Source organism: Anastrepha ludens, chromosome 3 (assembly GCF_028408465.1).
Source record: "Anastrepha ludens isolate Willacy chromosome 3, idAnaLude1.1, whole genome shotgun sequence".
In the NCBI taxonomy this organism is placed as follows: domain Eukaryota; kingdom Metazoa; phylum Arthropoda; class Insecta; order Diptera; family Tephritidae; genus Anastrepha; species Anastrepha ludens.
The window spans coordinates 4,750,654-4,769,478 of NC_071499.1; the positions used below are offsets into that span (position 1 = coordinate 4,750,654).

At 36.9% G+C, this 18,825-nt stretch overlaps 1 long non-coding RNA gene across 2 annotated transcripts; it reads left to right on the forward strand.

Moving 5' to 3' along the window:
- The first annotated feature begins 256 nt into the window (after nucleotides 1-256).
- On the forward strand, nucleotides 257-8,399 carry LOC128856249 (uncharacterized). Of its 2 annotated transcripts, none has more exons than XR_008453827.1 (3): nucleotides 257-569; nucleotides 7,537-7,646; nucleotides 7,712-8,399. It is a non-coding gene; the product is annotated as an uncharacterized LOC128856249 (long non-coding RNA). The 2 variants fall into 2 exon arrangements; XR_008453828.1 differs by having other exon boundaries at nucleotides 257-423.
- The last annotated feature ends 10,426 nt before the right edge of the window (nucleotides 8,400-18,825 follow it).

Genomic DNA, 18,825 nt, shown 5'->3' on the forward strand with positions numbered 1-18,825 from the left:
CCTCTCTCTGCTACCAATAAAACAGCTGCGGCAATGGAGCCTATTTTAGTTTTAAATATTATTTCTTCATTCAATTTTTTTTTTTAAGAAAATGCTTTCTTTTTCAATAATTGTCAATCATGTAAGCAAAAATCATCTGAATTACGTTTAAAAAGTCGGTAACACTGATTCAAAATTAGTTCAAGTGGTTGGCAACACTAAGTACGCAAATGTCGCAGTTACAAATAGCATTTTTCGCGAGTTCGTGCGGGGAGTTCGTTCGCAATACTTTAAGTAGTCTCCAATGTCATTAATAAGAAGAAAAACTGAAGCGCACCAAAGTGATCTCAAAGGATAAATATTTTTGAAACTTTTATTTCGTATAAAATATTCACTCAGCTAATGTTAAACGTATAATATTTCCCAAAGTTCTTTGGCGCATGTGTAAGTTACTCATATTTTTTTGCTTGTCGCTCACGTCTGTTCCTTGTCGTCGGTCGCATTAGCTAAGCTTTTTGCTGCTAGGCAGCCTTTACTCCACCATTGCATTTTGTGTTTCTTCGCCCTCTCTGTTGTCAACTGACACATAAGTAAGTATGTATGTATGCATAAGTAGTTATGTGCATGCCCCAGCAAATGCGAGTTTAAGTTTAGATGTTTTTGGTTTTGTTACTTTCATCTATTTGCGTGTATGGGAATAAGCAGCTATATGCATGCCTGTCTGTAGGAGCGTAATAGCATTTTATTACTCTTGCACTTTTCTCCGTTGTCAGCTGAATCCGTTAAAGCTACTAGAGTCGCTGTTATTTCAATGCATGTTTGTATATAAAGGATTTTTCAAAAGGCGCACCTTGATTATTTCAGGTTTCACTCTTTTTATTCAAAACGGCTCTTATTAGGTGTATGTGAAAAAATTGGCCTCATTTAAATGTCCGCCAAAAGCACGCTTACAGGCTGTCATGCGAGAATTAAAATTTTCAAGGACTCGCACACACATCATCGCTTTCGGTTAAGCAATCTCGATCCGTATGTGTTTCAGCTCTGGAATTATTGTTGGCGCTTGCACTTAGACTTTACTTTTTAAAAGATGTTAGTCAGGTCTGCCAATCCTTTCTCTATCCGCAGCAGAACAAGTTTATAGACCAAAAACCTTTGAATATCCGACTATTTGCATCAAAAGCACACTAATTTTGCAATGCGCTGTTCTTAAGAGGGAACACCACTTTGATTTTTCAAAAAAATCCATTTTTTGTTTGCATTTTCTTAAAGTAGATATCGTCAAAAATATGTAAAAAAATGTTAACTTAAAATCTTGAAAAGTGACGTATTTATACCCAATACAATAAGTGCAGGTAGTGAGTTACAACGGCCAATGAAAACTTTAAACGCGTTTTTCTCAAAACGTCTTTTCTGAACACGGTGGCCTCGATTTCTCGCAGACTTATGAACCGATTTTATTTTTCTTTTTTTTTTTTTTAATTTTTGTACCTGTATTGGCAACAGTCGTACATAACCGTTTTTAAAAATTCCAAAAATTTAATATATATTTTTTCAAGCCTTTCGGAAACAAAAAAAGGGTAAAAACACAAACTCATTTTTCAAACCTGCACCGTTTTCTCAAAACAAAAAACATAAAAAAACCGCCACGTACGACGATAGCCATTGATGTACAGATTAAGAATTTTTTAGGTTTTTTGCTTTCAGTTTATTTTTCACCGCTGTATCATGGCCACCAGGGTGCATCAGTTTTTTATGACGTCATTGCATTAATATTAATAACAATTGTAATTTTTAATATTTTTTAATAACAATTTGTGTCAGTGAATTTGAATTGAATATATGTTAATTAAATGATAATTCGTCCAATCCTCAAATAATCATCCCTACTTATAAAAAGAAATTCATGAAAATCACTTAATTTTCATGCGTTCACAGTGGTGTTCCCCTTTAAAGAACGGCCATTTTCATAATAAGTTTCAATAATTTTACAACGCGTTATCTATCGTATAAAATTATACATCTGTCTAATTAAAATATCAAAGTTGACTTACAAGATAGATACCGTCTAGAAATTATTAATATACTGACATCTACAGGCGTCACTTTAGAAGGACCCTTTACATCTTCCAGCTCATTTTTTTTTGACCTCTCACATTTTCAAATAGTTTGCGAGTAAAAGAAAAGAAGTGTACTCAAGAACACGAGACAAAAGTTAAACTTATTGCAAAGTGCATAACAACTCAACAAATATAAAAGAAAATACATTTGGTGTTCTCTATCACTTTTTTAATTTCCAGTAAATTTTGTCACTGTGTGCTGTTTATGTATGTGAATTACGCGCAGCGCTCTGAAACTCTTTTTTTCTTTCTCTTTTTTCCTAGTTTTTTTCACGCTTTCTATAGTCTTCAATGATCCTGCACCAAACGGTAATGCTTTAGTCTACCACAAAACCAAAATATTCAAGTATGTGTTGTTACCAGCAGATAGCTGTGCATTTTTTGTATGCAAATATGTACGTATGTGTGCGAGCATTTGCATTCGTAGGTGCCTGTTTTCAGTTTTTGCTTTGTTTGCGCATTTTCCGTTTATTTTGTGCATTTCTCACTTCGATGGTACCCTTCAAAGCAATTATTTTGGATCATTTTTTATTTTCCGTTACAATAGTTCCACTTGAAAGCGTAAGAGGGGCAATGCTAATGCAAGATAAGGCTATTATTTAGGTCCCTAGCAATGTTTATTTTTGATTCTATTTTCCAACCAAGAGCTTGCAACTACGTTTGAATTTTGCCTTAAATTTCACGCTGCACCCGAAATTTTTTTTTGCAAGGAATATGTGGCGAATTACTAAATTTCTTACTCATTAGACTATTAATAGCCCCATATTTATTTACTTAAAAAAAAAAGATGCTGTATTGCTATTTATATTGAAAATATTTTGCAAAAGAATGCGACTGTGCAATTTTAATGCAAAAAAATAATGCTTATTTAATTTAGTTGTGAATATATCGCTTATAAGATTTTTTACTAGAATAATAAAATACATTAGAAACATTTTTAATATCTGAGAAGTTCTTTAATAAATAAATTGCAGTGATATGTAATTGATAATCCATGAAGCTTATACGTAGTCCAATTTTTTTGGATGGAACCTCAATCAAATTCTTGATTTCATATTCGTCAGCTCTAATATTAATACTTCTACCACCGAATGCTCCTCTTCTTTCTCGCCTTCTGATAAACATCATGCAACTTTATTACTTACTGTAGAGTTTATAAATTTTCGAGTAATAAACAAGACGAGCCATTTGCTTTTAATTCCTCCTCTTGTGACTTTTCTAAACTGAACAGCATTTTACTTGACAGCAACCGACTCTCCCGCAAGGACTGAAGAGGTGTGCCGTGAACTACCTGAGTGGTCGTCATTCGTCGGTGCTATTTCGAGACCAAATATCAAAATAGAGAAAAATAAATCTACGGCGACCCTCTTCACCACCTGGACAAAGGACGTCAAGCTGTAACTTAAGGTGAAAGTCGTTGATACACCAATTCCGACTGTAAACAACCCCAGAATATTGGGAGTTCCCTTTGACAGCGCACACAACCGCTATTGCCACTAAAATACAGAATCGCAACAAGGTCCTCAAGTCGCTTGCCGGCAGCACTTGGGGCAAAGACAATAGGCCGACCGGTTCTAAATTATGATGCGCCTGTCTGGTCGCCTGGAACCAGTAATTCGCAGTGGACCTAGCTACAGACCTGCCAAAACACTGCCATAAGGACCGCGCCAGGATATCTAATGATGCCCCCCATACAACATTTTCACGACGAAGCCCATATTCTACCAGTAAAGGATCATAATAAACTGTTCAGCGAGCAGTTCCTGTTAGGGTGTTACCGTAGGTTCCACCCATTCAGGCGAGATTTAGGACAAAACAAACCGACAGGTACTGGATCGGACAGTGTACAGACAGAAAATCAACGAAATTCGTCGGGAGACCCTTGCCACCTTCTTAAGCTCCCGACCACCGAATGCCGTTATCGGATTTCAATCACCACCAATCGCAGACGAAGAGCTCCAACTTCCCCGAGAGTCCCGGGTAACCTCGGCATAATTACGTTCTGGTTACTGTAGCAGGTTAAGCTCGTGGTTATCCAGAACTGACCCCGACATACTAAACATATGTCCGATATGTGAAAACACCCCGCACGGCACTAACCACCTTTTCACATGCCCCATCAAACAGACTCATCTAACACCCCTCTCCCTCTGGACCCAACCTGTCGAAATAGCTAGTTTCCTCGATCTACCGTTAGATGAGCTGGACGAAGACGACCGGTGATTACACTACACTGACAGGGAAAAGTAAAGCTCAGTTGCTTGAACTCTTAATGAGAAATGTACCATAAATTAAAAATGCTTCCATGGTGCACCCATCAACTTAAAAAATTAAAAAAAAGCGGAATAAATCTTTGAATCAAATAATCGAACTATATTTATAAAATACCAGGAATGCTTGAAAATATTGAACTGTTTAAATAATTTTCTGTATAGGAACTATGTGTATTCTTAGGGTTGAAGAGAATAATACTCAATACATCTAAGACAGTATTTCATGCGTATTCTTACGTTCGCCCAATCAGTCGTTCTTGAGACGGCAATGAAGCAACATAAGCGGTGATTGCGTTGATTGATCATTGACAAAGTCTCAGTTGTTGGCGTAACCCCAGTTAGGTCAGCAAATCAGCTGATGCCTTCTAAATCGCTGAGAGCTAGGTAACGGTCTGATGTTGACCACACCTTCCCATTTTTTTCCAACATAGTTTCCTGAACTAACTTCAAGCTTTACAGACCACTATAGACCGCTATATTAAAAGCCAGCATTTTCTTTTGTATTTTTCTGAATTTGATTACAAACAACAAACCGCTGTTGGTCTATTGGAGCTCAAATTAAATTACTCGTAGTTTCGAAATTCCTAAATTTTTATTTGACTGATTGCTTAGAAAACGAAAAGAGTCAAAGGGAACTTTAAACTGACGAATAATTTAAAATCTCGCTTAGTAGAGCTTACTCCATTGGGGAGATGAGAATACCGTACTTTAGAGTTCAAATAATAATTTCAGCATATTACAAAAAAAAAAAAAAAACATATTAAAACTATCACTTTTGAAATTGTTTTTTGTCATGCTTTTTTTTTTTTTTTTTTTTTTTTTTTTTTTTTTTTTTTTTTTTTTGCTTAACAATGATTCAGTAATAAAAGGTTTGTTTAGTAAGCAGTTTTCTCGTGCCTTTTTGACAAAGTTCCTAGCAAGGCACTGGTTGCTAACACCAGATTTTTAGTAAAGTTAGAGGAAGGGCAAACATTTGTAAAAAACACTTAATTATCAAAATGGTGTGCTTATAAGCACCAACTCGCTCAAGGGTTTGTATCGGTATGTCCAAGACCAGTATGACATGGAATACATCCTGACATACAGCTTAACTCAGAAAGATTTTGGACGTTTTGACAATACGAAACCGGTGAATTTTAAATAAAAGTTATAGAACTAATTTCTGAATGAGGTTGTTTTAAAAATGCAAAAATTATCAGAAAGAGTACATTTAGCAATATGAAATGAATCACAGCCCGCGAGTTTCGATGCTCGTGGTAACTGGCAAGCTGATGAAACCGAGTGGCTTCGCCGAAGGAGAATTTAAAAAGCTTTCTTTGATTTTGAAGCAATTCACGGTTTGAAGGAATTTCAAAACAGGAATATGCAAATTAAGGAAAACTTTACACAAATAAATTTAAAAAAGTTAAAAAAGCCCCTCTAAATATGGAAACAATTAATTTAATTACGTACAGGTAGTTTTTGAAAATGTTAGTAAATCAGCTTAACATTTTTTTTTAATATCACACTTCGCAATTTCTGCTAATAAATTTTATTTGTACCATAAATTTTGCGCCGCCTTTGAAAATAAACCGCCGCCTTTTATCCGCTTCGCCATAACAGAGCACTGCCGTTCTTCGCTCTACGCAAGTTGCCCTTCGTTCTACTTATATTCCCCTTCGCTGTCAATACTGTTACCAAGAATGATCGATAAGAAGATTGCGCCTTCCCAATTCGCCGTGTTGTAAGAGTCCATCAATAAACAAACAAAAGGAAGGAGAATTACTTGCTTGTGAAGAAGAAGAGTGGGCCAAAGCAATGGCTTGTTTCCATTCCAAACACTAGAAATTACACGCACATACACATATTTTCTAGCCATGGCGATTCCGGAGGCATTTGGAGGCTTTATATTCATTTGTGTTTTAACAATTTACACGCGGCCCTTCGGTTGCATTAGTTTGTTTAGTTTTAATTTCACAAATCACAATATTACCAAACCATTCACTGAATTTTCACAAACATGTAATTTCTCCTACTTTTGTTTGTTTTGTTCGTTTGTTTTGTATTGCGATGGGAGCTGACGTCTGAGTAAAGTAACTGTTTCTTAATGGCGCCACCTTCAGCACTCAATTCGCCTTGAACTGTTACGCGTTTTAACAATGCCGGACAAACGCACAGAAGGTGTTCTAAAGTTTCCTCAACATCTGCTCTAAATTTCCTGCATTTTTCCGTACTAGCAATCCCTATTTTGTGAGCATGTGCGGCCAACGGCAACCTGTCAGCATACCTATAATAGTTCTGCAGTCCTTTCGTGAGAGCGTAAGCATGAATTGAGTCAGTTTTATGCACTATGTTCTACACATGACTTTTGCTGTTTTGCATGTGGTCACATTAGTCCACCTAGCTTCTACTGGCTTTTTCATGTAGTCGTCCATTTCATTGTATATTGCATTTAGCGGTTTTTGTACGTCGTTCTCTTGTTCAAATGGTAGTCCAACAGCACTTTTTGCTATCTTACTACTATTTCGTTCGTTGGAAGCAAAGCTTCGCGAACATTTTTTACTTCTTTTTAAAAGAAATTGAATTCTGACTAGTGATCGGCTGTTCAATTCAACAGATGGGTAAGGCGTATATTGTTAATCTATTAATTATAAAGATTTTGTAACCAAAAGTTTAATAAATATACATATTTTAGAGAATTTCTTACAACACTTAGAGTGCTCTTTTTCATTTCGCATCCGATCTCACAATTTATTTATATATGTATACATGTAAATTTATATACATATATGTACATGAAATATTGTATATGTGTACATTACCCTTGAAACATTTTATTTTTATTAAACTACTAATTTCAATTTATTTCTAAACCATTCGTAGTTTATTTCCATATAAGTAAATGAATTTTTTTTTTCTGCCATTTCTACCAAAAAGGATTTCATTTTTCACTTTCTTCACACTTCTTAAATGCAAGCTTTTGTAAGGGAGTGCCAAAACTCAAGTATCGCATGTGAGCAAACCTTTGAAAATTTAATCGTGATGTCATATAACTCAGCGCATAAATTGGAATTCGTATATCCCCATTCCAGTGCGATGATTTTGTAAATATTTTCCGGTTTATTTGTATTACCATTCGTAGACTTCTATTCAAACCTCATTTTTTTTTAATTTTTCCATATGCCCAGCACACAAACTTCAATTACAACTGATTCTGATACCAAAAAAATCAGAACGAATTGCCAAACAATCAGTAAACGCCATCCACCAGCTGAACAACCGTCATCGCCTTGTTGAGGTGAGTACATTTCGGTATTGGCCTTGTGTCGTATTCAAAAATTCTAATAAGGTCACCTTTTGTAGTATTTCTGAAATCGACACCCGACGCATAGCATTCCGCAAATAGCCAATCATCATGTGTGTGAAGGTGTTGTTGTATGAACTTCAAATTACACGCATACACACGCATCTACCTTTTACCAGCAGTGAAATCTGGTATGCACTTGAAATCGCATACACAGCCGTCAACAACAACCGTAGCAGTAAAAACACATAACGCCTTCCCTTTCAACCTTCTTTCATTGAGCACATTCGCAGCGACAATCAAACCAGACGCACATCCTTAACAAGCGCACCACTACAAGTGCATACATGCGAATATATTGCTAATGTATTGTGTACATCGTTCATCGTATTGTCGGGCCGTCACTTTCAAGCAGACGCCTTTTATTGCCAGAAGTGGCCAGCTGCCAACTGTCAGCACTTCAGTAGCCTTTTCTATGTTCGATCGTGTTGCGCACAACTCAATTATCGCTGCTGCCATTTTGCTGCTTCAAACGACTTTCACTTTCCACTGCAGTTTGGTTATATTAATTGAAATTGTTTAGCACGGCAGTAGCTTGAAAGCCAAGAGTCGATAAGATAAAATAAAGAAAGAAATAAATATCATATGAGAATTTAAATAAGATTTAAAATTTATTAGGCATTAGAAATGGCTTTTAAAGTCTATCAGTCAAGTCTATGAACTGTGGGTGTAATTAGCAAATATACAATAAAGGACATCAAGGGCATGTGTGTGTGTGTGAAATTGACTTTTTATAAACTGCTTGGCTATTGCACGTAAGTAGAGGAATTTCGCCGTATATTTTTAAGTACTCGCTTTTAAAAGGATATGCAAATTTTATATATCCACTTTTTCCAATACACCTAATACTGCCAGTTCTTTAAGTACCCTAAAATAATACATTTATCACTTCTAAATTAGCAACAGCAGCACTTTAAATTCAATGAAACTTTCGTTAAACATTTCTTAATTACAAAATGCCTGATGATATAACTCAAATGAACAATTTGGTTAAATTATCTGAAGGCCACACATACCCACACAAGTTCAAGTGTGTGTGAACGCGCAAGCCTCAATCCGAAGCTAAGTGTTGCCAAATCTCATTGAATCGAGTCCAGATAAATCAATTCGATTCGTTTAGAGTTTCATCGAATTGTTTGTTTTGCCGCAATGCAGATTAATGGAATTAGCAAAAGCTTAAATATAAGTGGAATGGGCGAGTTTCGCGTTAATTGAAATGCTTTAAGCTATTAATGGCAGAGTTGATGGACTTTGCGCTTACTGACTTAAGCTGAGAGTAAAACGAAAAACCAACTGGAGTGAAAAAGAAAGTGAATATATAAACATAAGAAAAACGAAAAAGAAAAACAAATTAAATGCGTCGCTCGACACAAATGCATACAAACATATGAACTTGGTACAGTGAAACCTTTATAAGTTGAACAGCGGACGCTGCAAGCCATTCTGTCTAACCAATTATAAGATAAATGTTTTGTGTTTTTTACTTATTTTATTAAATTTAGTTTTTTTATTATTTTTATTTTTATTTCTTGTTTTTTTGATGCAAATTTCCTAGCAGGCAAAATATTATTTTCAGCACATTAATCTTCTCTTTCTCTTGAACACGTTTTTCGTGAAGGGCATTTTTAATTTATTCTACAATGCAGATCCGAAATGTATGAACTCTGCGGAAATTGGCAGGTCACTATTTACTGGATACCAGATACAAAAAAATAGAAGGAAATGGGACAGGCTATGAGCTCACTAAGGCAGGTATTCGTTTGCCGAGATGGAGCACACCAGACATATACTCGTCACTCCGCTTTCTGAAAACACAACTGCAAGAGGAACTAACTCTAGAGAAGCAGTCGGTATGGCAACACTCAACCTCGAGCAAAACTGTCAAAATTATGATAAGGACTTGAAATACGAAAACTACAAACTTTATTTTATCACTGCCTAGGAAAGACCGCATTGGTTGGAGTATAGTCTCGTTGTGGGGACCTTTCAGAGAAAGAGACTGTAGAACATTTTCTCCGTAAATGTCCGGGCTTGGCAGCTAGACGACTAAGGTCAGAAGCGCCCATCTTTCTTCGACAGCCTGGGGCAGTGCGCCAACCTAAATCCAATCAATCTTCTCCATTATATCAACAGCTCTGGCTGGCGGCTGTAGATATCTGTTTATTGGAGGTCTTATAATAGTATCAAAACGGCGCTTTAGTGCTACTTGAGGAGTGCCAGGCCGGTAGTTCAACCATTTCACCTACTTACCTACTGTCTCACCCCACATCACGGAGCCAAAATGGGAAATGTGACACAAGCACCGAAGCGAATTCTAGGGGTACTTTGGAGTGCCTGCGCTGCCACTGCCCTGCTATATTAGCAACATATTTCTCATCCTTTAAGTGCATTGCTGGCAAATGGCTGAACGGTTTGTTAAAACTCACGAAAACGAGCATTAAGTATTACATAAAATAATAATTCGATGCGATGAAGTATTGAAACACAAAAAACTGTATAACTCCTCGTAGTCAATCCCTTAATTTATTAAGTCATGTATAAAAGGCGCCTTCGATTCACCACTTCTCTGCCCGCTATCTCTGGGCTGAGCAGGGACATCTGCAGCTAGCCAGGGATGTTGATGTAATTGAGAAGATTAATGGGACTTAGGCTTGTAACCTGCCCCATGCTGTCGAAGAAAGGACCACTCAGTGACTTTAATCGCCGAACTGTCAAACCCGCAAATTAACAGAGAAAGTGCCCAATAGTCCCCTTCTCTGAAAGGTCTCCACAGCTTTTGCAATGGAGATTAAATGGAAGGTCTAGTTTTTTTGCTTGTGTTCCGATCATCCAATAACCCGTAAAGAAAGTACGAGTTTGAAAATTTAATGGCGTGGAGTCTCCAGGACTTTCTGAGACCTACGTTTATTGTACTGGAGCAAAAGAATTTTGGAAAGGACACGAAGAAATTGAGCTTAATTTCTTATTCGCTTTCCTGTGAAATAAATTGTGAAATTACCTTTTACCAAGAGTTAGAGGGATGCATATGATCGAGTAGGACATCTCTGAGACCACTTTAGTCGACCCCCCCCCAGACAAGCCCATCAGGAGTTTCCTTTCCCTATATGTTCCTATGTCCTGGAACTCAGACCAGAGAAATGTTACCTGCACACCCAAGATAATTAATCTCCTCCTTACAGGAATTTATATCGTCAGTGACGTGATTGCGGGTTGACTATCAGAAAAATTTTAATAAATGTTAAAAAAAGTTAATAGATAAATTGGGTGACTTTTTAGAAAGCCTCTGCTCCGATTCCCGATTTTATATTGGAACCGTCAGTGACGACAGAGATACCAGCAGATATTTCTCTCGTTCAAATCCTGTCTACTTGGAATGATTGCCCTGGCATGACTCTCAATCTCCACGTTGCGGATAAAGAGATCTGTTCGAAGTTCAAAGAAATGCGGTGCAATGTGCCAAAAAATGCGACCATGTCCTTTAAGAGAGCACCTCCAAAGGTCAACCTTCTTTAACCAGACGGTTATTTAATCCGGGAAGTCTCAAATAAGGAGGTTTGTATTTTCTGGTAAACAGCATCAGCTCCTTCTTTTTTTGAGGCTACAATTGGATACTCAGCGACTGAGTACAATGACCTTTGCAAGATCTCAGCCAGGTCTGAGTGAAACGGTTCCGATAACATTAAGACCAAAACATCGGCGTATGCTACTACCTTACCCCCACTCTTATTTAACATTGTCAGAACTTCGTCAATAGCAACCAGCCAAAGGAGAGACGAAAGGTCACCACACGATAATGGTTAAACATACCTCATAAAATTGGTAGAGTAGAATGGGGTAAGATAGGTATGGGGGCACAATAGGTAGGTGGGGTTTTCGTCGCACTGTTTTTGCAGAGGTCACTCGTCTTATGTGAATTGAATACGTGGTGGGGAACAACGTTCGCGACTGTCATTTCGGCCGTCACCATTGATTAGTTATCCTAGTTCTGGAGTCGTTTAGTTTTTTGTGAGCTTTTCTCCGACATACCATTTTTTTATTCTACGGTGCAGCGCATTTAATGTATGTAAATATTTGTCAGGTGAGCTTTATTTTACGTAGAAAATAATGCTGAACACGAATAATATGTAGAGGTCACTCGTCTTATGTGTTTTTAAAAAAAATATCGACACTAACATAAAACATGTGCTTGGGGGCACTATAGGTCAGCCGTCTGGGGGCATTATAGGTCACTACTTTTAATTGAATAAAATAAATTGTAATTGTTTTTGCAGCAAAATGGTGCGTAATTATGTGCGAAAAACGCCGAAACGAAGTGAAGAGCACGTTAAAAACGTAATCGCGGCAGTCCGAGATAGGGAAGTCCATCGAATGCCCATAAAGAGCCTGTTTTATCGAATGCCGATCAAGAGCCAGATCGATCGAATCTCGACCTATTAATTCCAATTGAGGACATTCGGCCGTTTCCTAAAGCTCCACTGCGCTAACCATCAAATCGAGGCCGGAAGCGACGTAAAGCTGCACTTATCACAGATGCAGTGATGCTATAGTCATTACGCGCTGAGCAAGCAGCTGCAGCTCAGAAGAAATCGGACGCGGAAGCAAAAAAACAATTTGCCGCCGAAAGAAAAAAAGAAAGAGCGGCTGCAAAGAGGCAGAAGCTCATACAAAAACGCCAAAAATTTACCAAAGAAGAGAAGAAAATTCATTTAAGAAAAATTCCTAACTTTTATAACATGAGCAGTGTTCATACTCTATAAATAAAAGTTAAAACGTTAATTTCCAAGCCATGTACATTGTTCTTTTCCCCTCACATATAGTGACCTATCGTGCCCCCCGATTTTAAAAATATCGAAAAAAAGTACCTTTGTCTTATTGAATGCAGCTTCCAAAATATTTAGCCAAACATAAGTCAGTATAACCAAAATGTTAGCAGATAAATAACCTTTCAAAATCTTGCTTATTTTTCAAAATCAATGCAAAAACACCGTAGCAAGAGCTCTCCAAAAAAAAATGACCTATCTTACCCCATTCTACTCTATTACTTATTATTTTCTATGCTGCGAACTCTCTTTCAAGAGCATTTCAATGGACCGCGTTTATACAGGGAGAGTTTAGTTGCTTCAATATTACGAATTCTCTTTTGGTCTTGCCCATCGCGTTCACACACATTGCAATTGTTAGCTTTTGAGCTACAGTCAACAACAATTCTTGCCTAAGCCAAGGAGATTCCGCCTGTCAACGAAGGATGGCAAAACGCTAGGCCATTTTGTTTTAAGTAATGTCATCTTGGTAAATATCTGTTGAATTCTTCAATTTTATTGATGCCACACCAGTCAACACTAAACAAGGGATCTTTAAATTCAATTGGATTTCTTTTAATGAATCTTAGCCTAAGAAAAGCGTCAGAAACAGTAAAGTCGACATATTTGATGAAGGTTAGTGTATAAAACCATTTAATAAGAATTTCATTTATTTAGTTTCTTATTTATTTATTTAATTTCATAAGATTATTGTTGTATGTATTGTATTATTGTTGTTTTTTTAAGTTTAATCTTTGCCTTATAGTAGATTTGTAGTGCAATGACAAGAAAGGCTTAATTAAATATTACAGTTTTACTTAAAAACTATCCCATACATATTCTGAAAGAGAAAAAAATGCATTAAAATAAAGTATAAATAAAAGCAAATATTAAGGTTGGTTGCTGTAGATGTAGCGGCTGGATTGGCGATGCATATTTTGAACGGTTGAAGATTGATTAAAACGGCCGCAAAACAGTGCGCAAGGGAGAGTGTCCTGGACAGTTACAACCCAACCTACCGTGAGAGAGTGAGAGCAAAAAGGTTTAATTTCAATTATTTATGGCACAGTCATATATAATATGATCAGGAGTTTTATTGTACGAAACCGCAGTGCATTTCTTTGTGTTGAGATACAAATTAATTTCGAAACACAATTGCACGCAAGGTATCAAATTATATCGGGCGTTTTTTTAGCTCCATGAGAACTTCTTCTGCATATGGTCTAAGCAGCTCACAACTTCCGACCCTCGCCCAAGTATCGTTCGAGAGCGAGCTAATGTGAGAAGGCGTAGCAAGGGAGTCTTGATGAGGCCACTCCGACATATTCCGTTTAAAAGCTTATCAGAATTGCACCATGATTGCAGATGATGATGATGGTTTGGCAACCGAGAATGGCAAACTGTGTTGACATTTCTGTTCAAAAGATTTGGCAAGTCATCTTGAATCGTTTAATGCCAGAACAAAGCCTCCAAATTGAGGACATTTACTTTGAAAAAAGAAAAATCTGTTCACAAAGTTCATAGAGCGCTGGTGGCCTCAGCAGTGATCCTGAGTGACTGAGCTTTTGTTTCCAAAAAATAATCGGTTAAACACCGATGGCATTTGATTCCAACTAGACGGCAGAACTTCTCATACAGCGCGCTTAACAATCAATTTATTGCAATACTCAAGGCACCATTGACACCATAAGGCCAGATTTATTGCAAAAAGTAGGTAAAAATTGGGCTGACTGAATGGATCATGTAACTCCTAGCAACAGTTGACATATTTAAAAATAAATGCATGAAATTATCTACCAGATAATAGTAAAAAAAGCATTCGAATCATATTTCTATTCTTCTTGTTATCATTTTAAATTCTCAAGCTCTTTCGAAAACACCCGATACTACATTGAAGACGCCTGCTAAATATCAATGTCTATGAGTAGAATTGTGGCCAATTCCAAAGGCAGATTGTGGTTGAGTTAAGCAAGGAAAATATGGAAATTGTTTTACCAATTCTTTGAAGCAAAACCATGAGCAATTTGAACAAGTGTTCAATTAATGAGGACGCCCAAGCTTAGAGGTCTTACTGCATATATATGTATGTTCTTTATGGGAAGAGTCCTGCGGGAATGCCACAATCCATATTACACTGCACAGATGTTTCAAGTGCATTTTTTCTCGCCAGCTTTGCACGATGCTTCTCAACATTATAGAGAAAACTTTTCAGCGCAGATTTTCATTAGTATTACACATACATATACATATATACATATATATGCGTGTATGTATGTATTAATTTACGGGGCATTTGCACACCCAGTTTTTTTCCCTCATATGTAACAGCTTCACTTTTGGTGAGGTCAAAAATTCAGGTTAAAAGTGGTAACGATTTTATTGACTTTGCGTGAGTTCATGTTTATTTTAATGTATTTGCTATTTGCATTTTCCGCACTGTTTTATTGATATTTGTTTTAAACGTGTACGCTCTCATTTTAACGCGCTAATAAAAGCACTTGTCAAGCCATGAACTACGAACCCAATAAATGCATTTTATATTGGATTCAAGAGTGTGTCGCTTGGACTGTTACAGATGTAGGTGTATGCGGGAATGTGGCGAATGTAAGCAAAAAAAAAAAAATGTGTACACATACAAAGCAATTGTGGACCTGCCAATGAAATGTTCCATTTTAATAACTCAAAATTGTTCCGTTCAACTTACAGAATTTGCATTTTAGCGACAATTTATGGCACTTAAAAAACTCAGCAAAAGTTATTTATTTACACACAAACATACACCCAATTAAGTTTGCACACATCGCATATTTACATGAAAGCAAAGGGCAACACGAAAATGAGTCCAACAATTCTTGATACTGGTAGGTTTGAATAAAAGAAGGAGAATATGCGCGTTTTCTGATTGTTATTGATAAAATTTTCAGTTCGTTTTCACTTATTATTTATGTTTGTATAAATAATTTAATTTGTGAAATAAAAGTTACATATGGATTACTGGATTACTGTGAATTACAAGAAATACTAAAAGCTTCCGAAGCAGTCAAAACTATAATCAAAATCGTGTTTAACTCTTCAACAAGTGGTATGATTAAGAAATCAAGTTTTCTATCCTGAATTTAGGTCGGTGGAGATGACTAAAATTTTAATGAATTGTTTGGTGAGTAATGAACCACTACTCTGGAAGGCATTACAGAAAACAGTACCCTCAGATGGTAAGAATATTGCTCACCACCGGCTACTTTCTTTTCCAAGACGAGGAAACAAACCTTCAGACGCAGTGCACAATAGTCTAGATCGCCGAAAGCATGGCCAAAAGTTGAAAAAGTAAATAAATCTCTCCAAGAATCGTTGCATGGGGATTTTCGATGTAACTAAATTCCAATTTGAAAACGTTTCGAATTTTATATACTTTTTTAATGGATCCAATTTTATTGACCTAATTATATAACTAATATATTATAAAAATGTTTGCTAGGGGCTTTTAATGTCACTGATTTCAATTTATGACGGTTTCTTTTTTTTTTTTTTTTTTTTTTTGAAACAGATACAAAGTGAAAAATAATAAAATTTTAATAAAAATTTGAACGAAAGGGTGATCAATTTAGATGCATCGAATTTTAAATTGAAATAAAACAACGCAAATTCAAATTGACTGGGCAATATTTATTATTTTTGTGTAGAACCATTCATGGCTTTTATGTTTTAATGTTTAATTCGGCCATCCATCAACACCAATTTCAAATGACTCGCTGAAGGACGAAACGACGACGTAGTAAATCCATTGCTTCACGGGCTGTATGGCAAGTAGCGTCGTCTTGTTGAAACCGAATGTTGTGCATGTTGTGGAGATTATGGGATTCAATTTCCGGCATCAAAAAGTCGTTCCCCATTCACAGGTACATTGGCGCCAGCCTTGTCTTTGAAGAAATATGAGTCGATGAATTGTGGATGAACAGTGGATGTAATAGCTGTTCTTAAATGGCTTCGGACTGCTCTTCAGCTGAAATTTGCCAATTTTACTTATTGACGTAGCCATTAAAACACAAATTGGCCTCATCGCTGAACAACATAAGTTGACCTGAGCGCGCGATGAACGCTTTTCGCAGGGCGTAAATTTTCGTAGTACAGTTTTACGATTGTTGGTCAACGTAAGTATTTCCATAATGAAATGTCAATAAATACTGAAAATAATTGTGTATGTAGTTTGGAAGTAGTTACGCGTGATCTGTCAAAGAAGACCCCTATAGGAAAAAGTACCACCAATCTGATCATCCTTTAGATGACCTCAAACATTGTATTCGAATATGAAAAATAAATGTGTATACGAGTACTCAGATCGTTGAAAAGCCCATGCAAAAATAAAAACAACTTAATTGCTTGAGGTATCATTAGGGTTATTTACCCCGTCCCACGCTAGAATTTGTTGAAGTCTGAAAAATAGGCTTTCGTTTCTGCAATCACCTCCTTGTTTGAATAAAATATATTTCCCGTCAGACATTCCTTCAAATTGGAGAACAGTTGAAGTTCCCGTGATCCAAAGATGCCAAGTCGAAGAAATAGAGGGGGTGTAAACCGAGTTGGAACCCCCCTGCAACTGCTGAGGCGGGAGCTGGTGTCTTGTGATGGAAAGGAAAATCACTCGACTCAAATAAAACAACAGATCTGGCTGAAACTTCTCGATATGAACCAATAGTATGATCTCTCTAACTTAGCATGAATTTTTCAAACGACCCTGGCATATACATTTTACACAATATAGTGGATCCAATATGGACTTGAAATAACTTTTTTTTTCTGAAAAATAAGACTGGTGAATTTAATATGGCGGACATAAAATCAAAATAATAATTAAATTTTTTCAAAAATGTTTACTAATATTTTCTTCTTGTTTTGTAAAAGTGAACAAAACGGCAAATATTATATCGAAAATAAAATGAAAAAATAATAAATTTTTTGCTAATTATTACTGGATGGTTTTTGAGGTCACTGATATAGAATTTTTAATATACATATACACATATAATAGGACTATGAATAAGTTCGTGCGGTTTTACAACAGATGGCGTAACTTAATTATTATTCCATCGATCCACATTTCCAAACATTCATTGGAGAGCTACTGTCGTAAGGCACAAACGTCAGTATAAGTTTTTTATTTGAAGCGTAAACAACAATATTTTTACCACACTTGAAAATGTCGAATTTCGTGCCAAATAATGTGTTTTTGCGGGGAATTCTTCTTCATTATTTTAATATGAAGAAAAAAGCAGCCGAAAGTCATCGTATCTTGGTGGAAGTTTATGGTGAGCATGCTCTATCTGAGCGAACGTGCCAGAAGTGGTTTGCACGCTTTAAAAGTGGTGATTTTGGCTTGGAAGACGAAGAACGCGAGGGTGCGCCGCCAAAGTTCATGGATACCGAATTGGAGGAATTGCTCGATCAAGATCCGGCTCAAACGCAAGAAGAGGTTGCAAAAACTTTGGGAGTTGATCAATCAACCATTTCCAAACGTTTAAAAGCCATGGGAATGATCCGAAAGGTAGGCCATTGGGTGCCGTATGAATTGAAGCCAAGAGACGTTGAACGCCGTTTTATGGCATGCGAACAACTGCTTCAACGGCACAAAAGAAAGGGTTTTTTGCATCGAATTGTGACTGGCGATGAAAAGTGGGTCCATTACGACAATCCAAAACGTCGGGCAACGTATGGATACCCTGGCCATGCTTCAACATCGACGTCGGCGCAGAATATTCATGGCCTGAAGGTTATGCTGTGTATCTGGTGGGACCAGCTGGGTGTTGTGTATTATGAGCTACTGAAACCGAATGAAACGATTACGGGGGATGTCTACCGACGACAATTGATGCGTTTGAGCCGAGCACTGCGAGAAAAACGGCCGCAATACGCCGATAGACACGACAAAGTTATTTTGCAACATGACAATGCTCGGCCACATGTTGCACAAGTGGTCAAAACATACTTAGAAACGCTCAAATGGGATGTCCTACCCCACCCGCCGTATAGTCCAGACCTTGCGCCATCCGATTACTATCTCTTCCGATCGATGCAACATGGCCTGGCTGACCAGCACTTCCGTAATTACGATGAAGTCAAAAAATGGATCGATTCGTGGATTGCGGCAAAACCGACCGAATTTTTCACAAAGGGAATCCGTGAATTGCCAGAAAGATGGGAAAAAGTAGTAGTAAGCGATGGACAATATTTTGAATATTAAATTTGTAACCATTTTACGTCAATAAAGTTTCAAATTTCGAAAAAAACCGCACGAACTTATTCATAGTCCTATTATATAT